Source organism: Podarcis erhardii (assembly GCF_964252035.2).
Source record: "Podarcis erhardii genome assembly, chromosome: 9".
NCBI classification, from domain to species: Eukaryota; Metazoa; Chordata; class Lepidosauria; order Squamata; family Lacertidae; genus Podarcis; species Podarcis erhardii.
The window spans coordinates 59,831,783-59,843,238 of NC_138512.1; positions in this window are offsets into that span (position 1 = coordinate 59,831,783).

Below are 11,456 nucleotides of genomic sequence, written 5' to 3' on the forward strand. Positions count from 1 at the left end.
GGCAGTTTTAGCCTCGGGACCTAATGGTCTTATGGGGACTACCTCTTTAGATGGCGATATGTGCTAAACCAACCTGCTCCTTCTGTTAAGCGGTCTCCTGGTCTCTGTCTGCTCCTGATAGTACCACTGGGGTGTGCTCTTCTTCATTGCAGGTTTTTAAGCAGAGGCTGGGTGGCCACCGATCAGGGTTGCTGTAGTAGTCTATTCCCTGAATTGGCAGAGCGTGAACTGGATGTCATTTGAGGTCTTTCAACTCTATGGTTCCATGGAGCATTCCCTGTGGGCAGTTTTGTAGACTGAGCTCAATAGGCAATAGGCCGAACCAAGGAGGAACATCTTGCCCAATCCCCTGGTGCCCCCCAAAATCTGGAGCCAGCTCTACTTAGGTCCAAGTAAATGAGCATAGGACTGTAGCCTTAAACAGATAAAATGCTGGTGCTAAGGCCTCTCTGCCTTAGAGGATTAATCATGGATGCCAAAGGAGTCGTATCATTTGCCTGACTCATGTGGTATGAACATTATTTGCGCATCATGAGATCCAGACATAGGGAAGTGTTCCTCTAGTAACAGATAAATCAATTTTGAGTGTGTAGAGGGGAAAGGATCCATGGAATAAGAGAGCCATAAGATAATTATCCACTCTATAAAGCTGGTTAAACATCATTCCCTCTTCCCAGGAAACCTAGGGAACTGTAGTTCTGTCAGGTGAGATGAAGGATCTCTGAAAAAGATTACCACTTTGGCAAACTATAGTTCTAAGTCCCACTCAGAGTAGACCCAATGAAACTAATGGCCCTTAGTCGTGTTACATTTCAATGGGTTTAATTTGAATAAAGCTCAGCTGAATAGCACCCCAGGATTATTTGGAAGAAGCTGTTATGACAGCCAACTTCTAAAACTGATATGAGTTTGCAGAGGAGCCGTGGAAAGAGTTTGCAGAGGGTGGCTGAAGGAGATATGTGATAGAGATGGTGAAGTTTTCGTTTGTGTGAAAAGTGGGGGGAAATCGGGATAATGTCACTGTCTTTCAGCCCAGACTGCAGAGCTTGTAACTACCAGGTTCATTAGCAATTGCCTTTCTTGGAGGAGGATGGAAGAGCTGGTGTCCTGCGTGCCGCTGTCAAAATGTGAAAGAGATTAAAGGAGGGCACACCTGTTGTGTTTGGAAAGTACCATAGTGTCTGTAACACAAATGCAGCTGGCAAATGCATCAGAAGCCCGAGCTCCCTCTCGATTATCAGGCTGCCAACTGCAAAGCTAAAACAGCTTAAGGAAAGGAGAGTAGCTGTGGGAGAAAATGAACCACACAGATCTCCATGTGTAGGAAGGGGGAAATAATTCTGCAGGTTTTTTGCAAATGTGTGTGCTTATGTGGGGGTGGGATGTGGCAGGTTGCAGAGGACGGCCTTGTGAAATTCAGAATGTTCTGAACTTCGCGGGTCAGGCTCCGTGTTAACTAGCTTTGTTTAGTGGGGTTTCCTGTAATTAGGCAACGGCAGGCTGCTGTACCCTGAGTTCAGTTACAAAGACAAGCAAATGTTTCAAAATAGTACCAGGCTGTATTCATGTGCACTGGAGTTGAATGCACTTCTCCTGTACAATACTCATTTAAAAAGTGAAAGATATGAAGTACCCAGCCCGGGCTTTGATGCTATCTACCTATATTCTGCCACAATATCATTTTTCAGTCTCGTAAAAATGTCAAGTCATTAGAGATTTGGCACGATCTGCTCTTGAACCTGACCTTTACAGTGTGTTTTACAACTAGATGGAAATTCAATTCTGAATTCTGTTCAGAAGCTCATTAAGGTATACATGCTCTCATTCCTGATACATTTTAGCTTGCAGTTAATTTTTTTTAAAAAAAACTATTTTGAGTTGCTGTGATGCTTTTAAATGTTTATTGATTATTACATTTAGTTTTGTATCATGGATGGTAATTATTACTGCTATTAGACAATAAATAAATAACTGAACAAGATTGCACCTTTTGACTTACTGATTTTTTTACAGCAGCTGTAGTGTTAAGACTCCAAGCACTACCTCTCTCACTATAATTTGTATTGACTAATTTACTAACACCACATTCCTAACCACATTGACTCAAATGAAGTCCTATCAAATTCAGTGGGGCAGACTCCCAGGTAAGTGGGGTTAGGATTGAAGCCTAAATGATATTAAATGTGGTGATGTGATTGACAGAGATCTAATTGTATCTCAGTGTGTAGGTATGTATGTATAAACACACACTCAAACAAATAATCTCAAACAGCAGGCTGGAAAACAATTCACAATGGTGTTTATTGCACTCATCTATATATAGCAAATGCAGTTTCATGGAGGCTTTGCTTTGAGAGCTGCTTGATCTGCTTTTCCATCACCATGTGATAGAAAGTACTTCTTTGCCCCACAAGGCAAGCCAAAGAAGAAATTTGCGGTGCATGTGCTTCAGTTAATATCACCAAAAGCAGGTGTCACGGATTGTCGCTAATATGGCAAAGAACATTAAAGCAGTGCAAATCCTGGCTGCTGCTTAAATCCAATGTCTCAAGCTGGCAGATCAACAGCATAAATATAGATTAATCTGCACATTTCATCCCGTTAAAAATTGTTGGGGTGTAGCCAAGGACTGGTGCAGAACGATGAATACCTGTATGCTACTTCGGGCAAAAAGTGTACATTTTCATGTTATGCACAAATGTACAATGTGGATTTGTGTATGCATAGCAGAGAGGGGAAAGCAAACATACCCACATCCCAGAGTCAAATTTTCATTAGACTAAAATTAGCGACTGGGTATGTTCAATGTTCAATGCATGAGTTTGACCAAACTTCAGGAGGCAGTGGAAGACAGGAGTGCCTGGCGTGCTCTGGTCCATGGGGTCACGAAGAGTCGGACACAACTAAACAACAAATGTTCAATGTCCATCTACACTGAAGCATTATGGAACTTGTTTCCAGATTTACAGCATGTAGCATAAACAGGACCTGCACTGGGATGCCTCACATCTTAATGCTGTTACATATCTGCACCCAATCTGTGCTTGCAGTTCCCAAACCAGCAGGGGACTCTGTGCCTTCTATACGTGTATCTTGATTCCTGGTTCAGAGTGAATGTGGATACAGTATTTTGAATCTTGCTCTGTATTTTCAGGAGAGGGTGGCTATGAAATCATGTGGCAGAGCAGCAGCACAATTGGAACCACCCCACCATGCAGAGAACCTGCAATGTTAACTGGCCATCAGCATAATCAGCCATTCATGCTTTGCGGGGGATCCCAGTTCACATTGCAGGCTATCTGAGAGGTGGACATGCTACTGCAATAGTGCACTGACTGAACATGGGCAGTAAATAAACATTAAGGTGTCAATGGAATGATGAACAAGTGAAATGAAATATCAGTAACTGGCTCAAATGAGTAACTGTCCAATGTGCCTAGTGTGTGTGACAGGAACCAGGCAACTGATTTTCTAGATACATTTCAATCAGTTTAGGCCTAGTTTTAGCACAGAAACTGCTGTGGTCACCTCTGTTGGAAGAGAGACAGGGGAAATGTGTCCTTGTTCATTCTCCTTGACCTCTCAGCAGCTTTTGATACCATCGACCATGAAATCCTTCTCAAGTGGCTGTCCGAGTTAGGGGTGGGGTGGCACTGCTTTGCAGTGCTTCCAGTCCTACTTGAATGGTTGTTTCCAAAGAGTGCTTGGGGAGTGATCTTTGGTCCTGTGGAGACTTCAGTATGGGGTTCCTCAGGGTTTGATTGTATCCTCTACGGTGCTTAACATCTACATGTCAGATGTTGGAATGTCTTTGCTTATGCCTAGCCATGTGTCCTACACTCTGCCATTGTACCTGCTGAACCTTGCAACCTTTATTCTGAACGGATGCAAAGATTGTGTTACTGATTTCCTTAATAAAACTTTTAGGGTTTCCCATGCCAAGAGTCTGAGTTGTTTGTCTGTTGGTGGGAACCAGGACATTGATAGCCTTACCCTCCATGAATCAATCTAATCCTCTTTTAAAGCCATCCAAGGTGGCAGCTGTCCTTCCATTTTGTGGGAGCCAACTCTATAATTTAATGTGCGAAGAAGTACTTTCTTTTGTCTTGCCTGAACCTTCCAATATTCATCTCAACCACTGCTCAGGGTGTCTCAAGCAGTGAATGATGGCACTGCAAACCAAACTTCCATCACTCAGAGCTCCTTATGAATCTCGGCTATTTGAGCTCTCACACGCTATTTCAGTCTATTCCATTTATATTTATTTCACAAACACACAGTTAGTACAAATGACTGTTTACGCTGCACACAACAACAATGCTGCAGAGGCGTAGCCAGAGAAGCAGCAACTGGAGGCCTAGAAATTCTGCTCAGATGGAGAGATCAATTGGTGCAGCAGTTGGACCATCTGTCTCTGGGAAGGCACTGCTATCTAGCCCCCTCCCCCAGGTACCTGCCTGCTGTGAGGATGAATTGGGAGCAGTAGCAGACAGACCCGCCTGACCCAGGAGGTAGGCCTGTCTACATGGCAGTCATTTTGGTTTGGTCAGGGCTGTTTCTGGACAGAGGCACAACTGGTGTGGATCCCCACCGAAGGTGTTTCTCCTTTTGTGTCAACCTGTTGAGTTTGCACAAGGGACACATCCTTTTTAGTCTCTATTTCTTAGGGAAGAGATTGTACTTGACTAGGAAACTTTGGGCAAATTGCTGAATTCTCTCCCATTGTGCCATCCATTAATAAAGGCTGAGCTCCCAGTCTTTTTTAAAAAATTGTTTTTTGAGTAGTTACCGTATTTTTTGTCCCATAGGACGCTCCGTCCCATAGGACGCACCTAGTTTTTTGGGGGGGGGAAATAAAGGGGAAAAAATTCCTTTATTTCACCCCCAAAACCAGGTCGGGGAAACTGAACCAGGTCGAGGAACAGTGGGATGGCGGCGCTGCGCCTCCTTGCTGTCCGCTGAGCTTGTGGGGCTGGACGATGTCTGTCCGGTGGGCGGGGCGCTCTGCTTCAGGGCGCCCCTCGGGCCGGGCAGCAGGCTGCTATCCGCAGCGTGGGGAGCCCTGCGGGACCTCCCACAGGGCTGCCTAGGCTGCAGATGTGTTCCCGAAGTGTCGGACGCTCTGCTTTCAGGGCGCCTGATGCTCCGGGAAGCAGGCTGATATCCGCAGCCTAGACAGCCCTGTGGGACCTCCCGCAGGGCTGCCTAGGCTGTGGATGTGTTCCCGAAGCGCCGGGCACTCTGCTTTCAGGGCGCCCGACGCTCCGGGAAGCAGGCTGTTATCCGCAGCATAGACAGCCCTGCGGGACCTCCCACAGGGCTGCCTAGGCTGCGGATGTGTTCCCAAAGCCTGGAGAGCAAGAGGGGTCAGTGTGCACCGACCCCTCTCACTCTCCAAGCTTCAGCGAAAGCCTGCATTCACCCCATAGGACGCACCCAGATTTCCCCTTCATTTTTGGAGGGGAAAAAGTGCGTCCTATAGGGCGAAAAATACGGTATTTACATGGATTGCTTGTTCATCCTGAATCCTTGAGTGGTTAGAATGGGGTGGTAGAGGTGACAGCACCAGATAATACCTCTAAGTGGGATAAGCATTTTTTTAGTGTCTCTCATTGTCTGTGAGTGGTTACCAAGGGTATGGGATTTAGGGCTGGTGAGAGAATGATTTCATCCATTAGCTTGGGCTAATTATAGATTTCATCCATAAAAACTTGTCTCCTTTGCCAACATGGTGCTCTCCAGATTTTGTTGGACTATCATTCCCATCAGCCCCACCAGGTGGCCTCAGGTGCGGTGTAAGACACTGTCTCTCTGCTATTGTTGAAGTAAGAACATGAGTACTGCTGGATGATGCCAGTGGCTCGTCAAGTCCAGCATCCCGTTCTCACTGTCGGAATTCAAGCCTATATCAGTAGTAACTGGCAACTCTCCAGGCACCCGGCTTGATCTCCTGTTGACCTCCCTGTCTGCATTCCCCAGCAAGATCCAGACTAGGTCGCAATAGGCGATTCTTCTCAGTGTGAGAAGAACACACCCCCTCTTTGTTGCCTCCCCGGCAGGGGAAAGAGATAGACAGAAACGTATTTACATGCCTTTATTTCTGTCTTTGCAGTGTTACAAAAAACATGACTGCTCTCTTCAAGGTCCAGCAGTCGAGAGACAAACACTTCCTGTACTTCCTGTACAGGAACAAAAGGAAGAGCTCATATTACACTCTGAGCTAATTCCGGTGCTTCGCACTGTGAATTGACTGTCCCTCTGTTTCCCACGGACAGTCCCAACATTCCCATCATGTTTTGTTTTCAGGCTAACAGTTGGCAGCTGCATTGCATCCATATCGTAACACTCACAGTGGTCAATGAGATGCCTATAGGAAGACCATAAGCAGGACCTAAGAACAAGAGCATTCTCCCTCCCTACAATTCCCAGCAACTCTTATTCAAAGTCCATAATGCCTCCAACAGTTGAAGTAGAACAATGTCATGTTAGCTTGTAGCCATTATCCTCCATGAATTTGTTGAATCCTCTAAAAAAAATGGCCCAAGTTAGTGCCCCTCACTACTTCTTGTGGAAGCATATTCCATAGTCCATTTGACTATGCTGTGGTTGAAGAAATATGTTCCCTTGTCTGATTTAAATAAGTAAGTCCAGTCACCTTCTGTATGTGGAAATGGGAGGCAACCATTTTGTCCTTTATTCTTGTCTATGCCCAAATATTTGAAGAACTCCTAGATTTTCACCTCACTGATTCCACCACCCCACCCAATGAAGGCCTTTTATCCTCTGTTCCAAGGACAAAAGGGGCTAAAAGGAAGCACATAAAAGTGTGTGTGTGTGTGTCCACAAAACTTCTTGTCTTCAATTTTTCTCATGATACACACTGCTTGTGCTTGAAATGCTATCTCCTTGGATTTCAGTAAAGCCAGCTATTCCCATAAATACTCTTTCATGCCAACAGCACTGTAAATTCTAGATGGATGTAGTGAAGATTATTTGCATGTCAGGATGGCAGGTGTTTAGCTCTTAATCTGTTTGGTGGAAAGGCATTCATGCAACAGAAATCGAGCAGTAGTTCTGCTTTCTTTAAAAGGTGCTTCTTTCTAAAATAAATGCAGCATGATGAGCCGGGTGGGGGGGATGCGAAAGGTTAACAATTTAATAACTTCATCATGCCTTGGTCAGCGTGTTTGCAAAGAGCATCTGGCATGATGGTGTGACTTGATTAAGGGGAAAGGGAGTACTTTTTTGTATCTGTTATTTCGCAAGTACTTCTGCCCCTGACACTAACAGGGCTTCAGTTACAAGGCAGCACATTGCACTGTGTAATACAGCATGCCAGAATATGATCCGTTCTCATCCTGGAGAGGAAATGCAGTCTCCCATTCTAAGGGGCAATGTAAGGCCTCTAAATCCTTTTAATCTCACTCAGGTTAAGGTCTTGAAACCTGTCCAGGTTTACAGTTCCATTCCTTGGAAGAGGGTTGCGCTTGCAGGAAAAGGCAAATCTGAAAAGGTTGCCAGGAGTGTTTGACATGTGCAAAATAGCTTATTATGATCCTAATCTCTCAAGTGAAACAGGGGACTAAAGATTTGGATGTTTGTTTGTTTTTAAAAAAATGTTTTTAAGGTCATGAAAATAGGTCTCTAATGCACAAAAGTCCTGGTTTTGAGATGTTCAGAATGCTTTAACAGAAAAGACAATCTAGTATACATTGTTCAGGAATAAGGTCAGATCTACAAATGTAGCAGAATGGCAGTGAAATGTTTGTGCCACTTCAAAATGAAGTTACAATTTTTGTTCCTGCTTTTAAAGAAATGTAGCTCAACATTATAACATGCATATAAAAATAAATTACGTTAGTGATAGTAGTTATTCAAGTACACCACAAGAAACAACCCATCTCAAAAAAAAACAAATTCTTCCCATTTCTAATTCCAGTTCTTTAATGCATTTGTCCTGTTAACTATCCATCTAAATGACAGGTACTACTTAAGCCAAACTGCTAAGGATCACACTAAGGATAACAAGATTTTGCCTCTGTGCAATTATCTTAGCTGCAACACATTATTTTAGCTGCAACAGATTCCGCACTCTTCCTCCTCCTCCTTCTCATAATCAGTTTCCTAATTCTTTAAATTTCAGTGGATTCCACTCATTATTAAATATATACTGGTTATTATTTTCCTGACAAAAAAAAAGGTTAGCATGGAAAGAAAACAATTCCACTATGTAGGAAGTTTCCAACAAGCGTAAGATTCATGAACCAGGAAGGAAGACATTGGTATAGTGTTTTCAGCAGAGTTTGACCTGCAAGAAGGCCCAAACATTTAGATGTTTTTGAAGCAGTTTTGTCCCACCTTTCAACCAGAAAAAAACATACAGTGGCTATAAAAATCATTAATAAAAGGAAACTCAGCCACCTGATCTTAGTTTTTATAAATGACTAGAATAAAAAAAATAATTAAAGAGGCACCAGAAGTTGGTCTCTCAGTTGAACAGATGGAGTGGCCCTGCTTCCTTCCCTTCCCCGCCCCCCCCTCTCCTGCAGACTGATGGAATAGGTGCTTATGTAAAGTAAATCACTTTGTTGTTGTTTAGTCGTTTAGTCGTGTCCGACTCTTCGTGACCCCATGGACTAAAGCATGCCAGGCACTTCTGTCTTCCACTGCCTCCCGCAGTTTGGTCAGACTCATGTCTGTAGCTTCGAGAACACTATCCAACCATCTCATCCTCTGTCGTCCCCTTCTCCTTGTGCCCTCAATCTTTCCCAACCTCAGGGTCTTTTCCAGGGAGTCTTCTCTTCTCATGAGGTGGCCAAAGTATTGGAGCCTCAGCTTCACGATCTGTCCTTCCAGTGAGCACTCAGGGCTGATTTCCTTAAGAATGGAGAGGTTTGATCTTCTTGCAGTCCATGGGACTCTCAAGAGTCTCCTCCAGCACCATAATTCAAAAGCATCAATTCTTCAGCGATCAGACTTCTTTATGGTCCACCTTTCACTTCCATACATCACTACTGGGAAAACCATAGCTTTTACTATACGGACCTTTGTTGGCAAGGTGATGTCTCTACTTTTTAAGATGCTGTCTAGGTTTGTCATTGCTTTTCTCCCAAGAAGCAGGTGTCTTTTAATTTCGTGACTGCTGTCACCATCTGCAGTGATCATGTAGCCCAAGAAAGTAAAATCTCTCACTGCCTCCATTTCTTCCCCTTCTATTTGCCAGGAGGTGATGGGACCAGTGGCCATGATCTTCATTTTTTCGTTTTTCATTTTTTTCCATTACACTCTATCAAATAAATTCTGCTGCACACCGAAGTCTGGAGTATTAATTGTATCATGTGTCTTTAGCTGGCCCTCAAGACTCTTCCCAGGCTAAACCAGACCATGTGGGAAGAGTGCTATTGCACTGAGGTCCTTCTTGTGGGTTTCTTGTAGGCATTCTGGTTGGCCACTGTAAAAATAGGATGCTGGACTAGATGGTCCTGTGGTCTGATGCAGCAGGGCTCGTCTTATATATTAATTCTTTTTTTCTTTCTTGCATCCGTATCTAATACTTATGAAAAATGTTCTATATTAAACTTTCCTAGTAGCACCCATGTTGCAGACTAAAGTAAGAGATTACATATATTTTTGAAGGCGTGTCTTTATCTTCTGAAACACCAAGAAGCTAATACAATATAATATTTCAACACTAGAGGGCCGTTTTGTACAAGCTAATGGAATTCTTGGTGCCATCCAGTCAGCCCATGGTGACTTGCAAGCCTCAAAAAGCAAGCTACAATCTGAACCCCTGGCATGTAGTGGAAACTTCATTAAATGTGTTGTATTTTCATACTAGGTACAGAGATGACAGGTTGTAACTGGGGATATTTTTTTGCAGGCAACTCTTAAAACAAGACGTCCTTCCAAACCAGTTTTTGCCCTTCATAATCAATTTCCTCCCTGGAAATTATCTTTCTCCCACTGGACCTTCCTGGACACTTGAAATAGCTCTCCATGGCCAGATGCTAAAGTGTGAAATTGTGATGCTTTTCCTTTCTACTGCCCAGGGACTTAAATCCCTCCCACCTGATCTTAGACACAGATGTCCTGAGAAGTGATTCATGATCCAAATTGATTCCCAAATTTGGCTATCCTGTATGGCAGGTTGTTACATTATGAACACTGTATGACTGGCTCAGTGCCTTACTCTGATTGAATGTCCAGCCTGTAATATAACCTGAGCATTCCATTTCCCTAGAAATGCTGTCTTCGATCCAACTATACTTTTAAAACTGTCTTATTTTGTAGTCACAGAATGCTTCTGGACAACAATTACTTCAAAATTATCAGTAATTAATAGACTATAGTGAGTAAATTAGTAAAAAAAACGAAAAACCACCCTCTTATCTGGATATTCTCCCATTGTTGAGTATCATCAAAGTTCTCCTAAAAAAGATGGAATGTGGCACATGTCACTCTCTTTCCCTCCTTTCTTACGGATCTATTTTCATTCTACTTCAATATTAATCATCTTTAGTGTTAGTAATCTTTCTATCTACTAAAGACACATAAGACTCCATCTTACATTGTTTCACAAGTTTTACCTTACGCAGTATTGCCAATGTTAAATAGAAGTCTACCCCAACCAGCTACCTGATGTTATGAGGAAATGTTACCGACCAAAACTGAGCTGTCATAGATAAAAAGAAACATTCACTGTGGAACACATCACTCCTTCCTTTTTTGAGTTTTCTACTCGGAGTCGAGAGTGGATTTCATGGTCTTTATTCAGCTCATAGTGGTGAGGAGGAGGAATGAAAGTTCCCCCAAAATATCTGCTTTATATACATTATTTACACAATGGGCTGCACGTGATTGGCTAATTCCAGGATTCTCCTGTAGGCCAATCAGGTTATGGATTCACTTACACCCGGAGCTGGACCAATCATACTGCTGCATTGTTCTAGGACCAATCAGACTGCTGCATTCTGAATCCTATTGTTCTAGGACCAATCAGACTGTGGCATTTTGGATCCTATTCAAAACTCAAGTACATAACACTACTGCTGTTCCTTTTCCCACTGATGGAAAGGAAATGTCTTCAAAGGATCCTTCTCACAACAAACAAATCCCTATTGCATAACAATAAAGACACCCAGGTTACCTAAAGGTCTACCTTTGCCAATATTAATTTACTTTAGCCCGAAGATAGGCCTTGGACAGTCTTTGGCCTGTCTCCAGTGGAGAGAGAGGATGCCACTGTGGGTTTGACTCCCCCTTCCAACCATTTACAGACATATCCGAAATACTTGGGCACCATGGAAAGGGCCTTCTGGGTGGTGGTGCCATGGTCATGGCGCTTTCTCCCTGAATAGATCTGACAGGCTCCCTTACTTCCTGCTTTCAGGAAGTCTATAAACACATTTTTTATCCAGCCAGGCACTTGATGTATGCCCCATCCCCTGCTGTTTTAA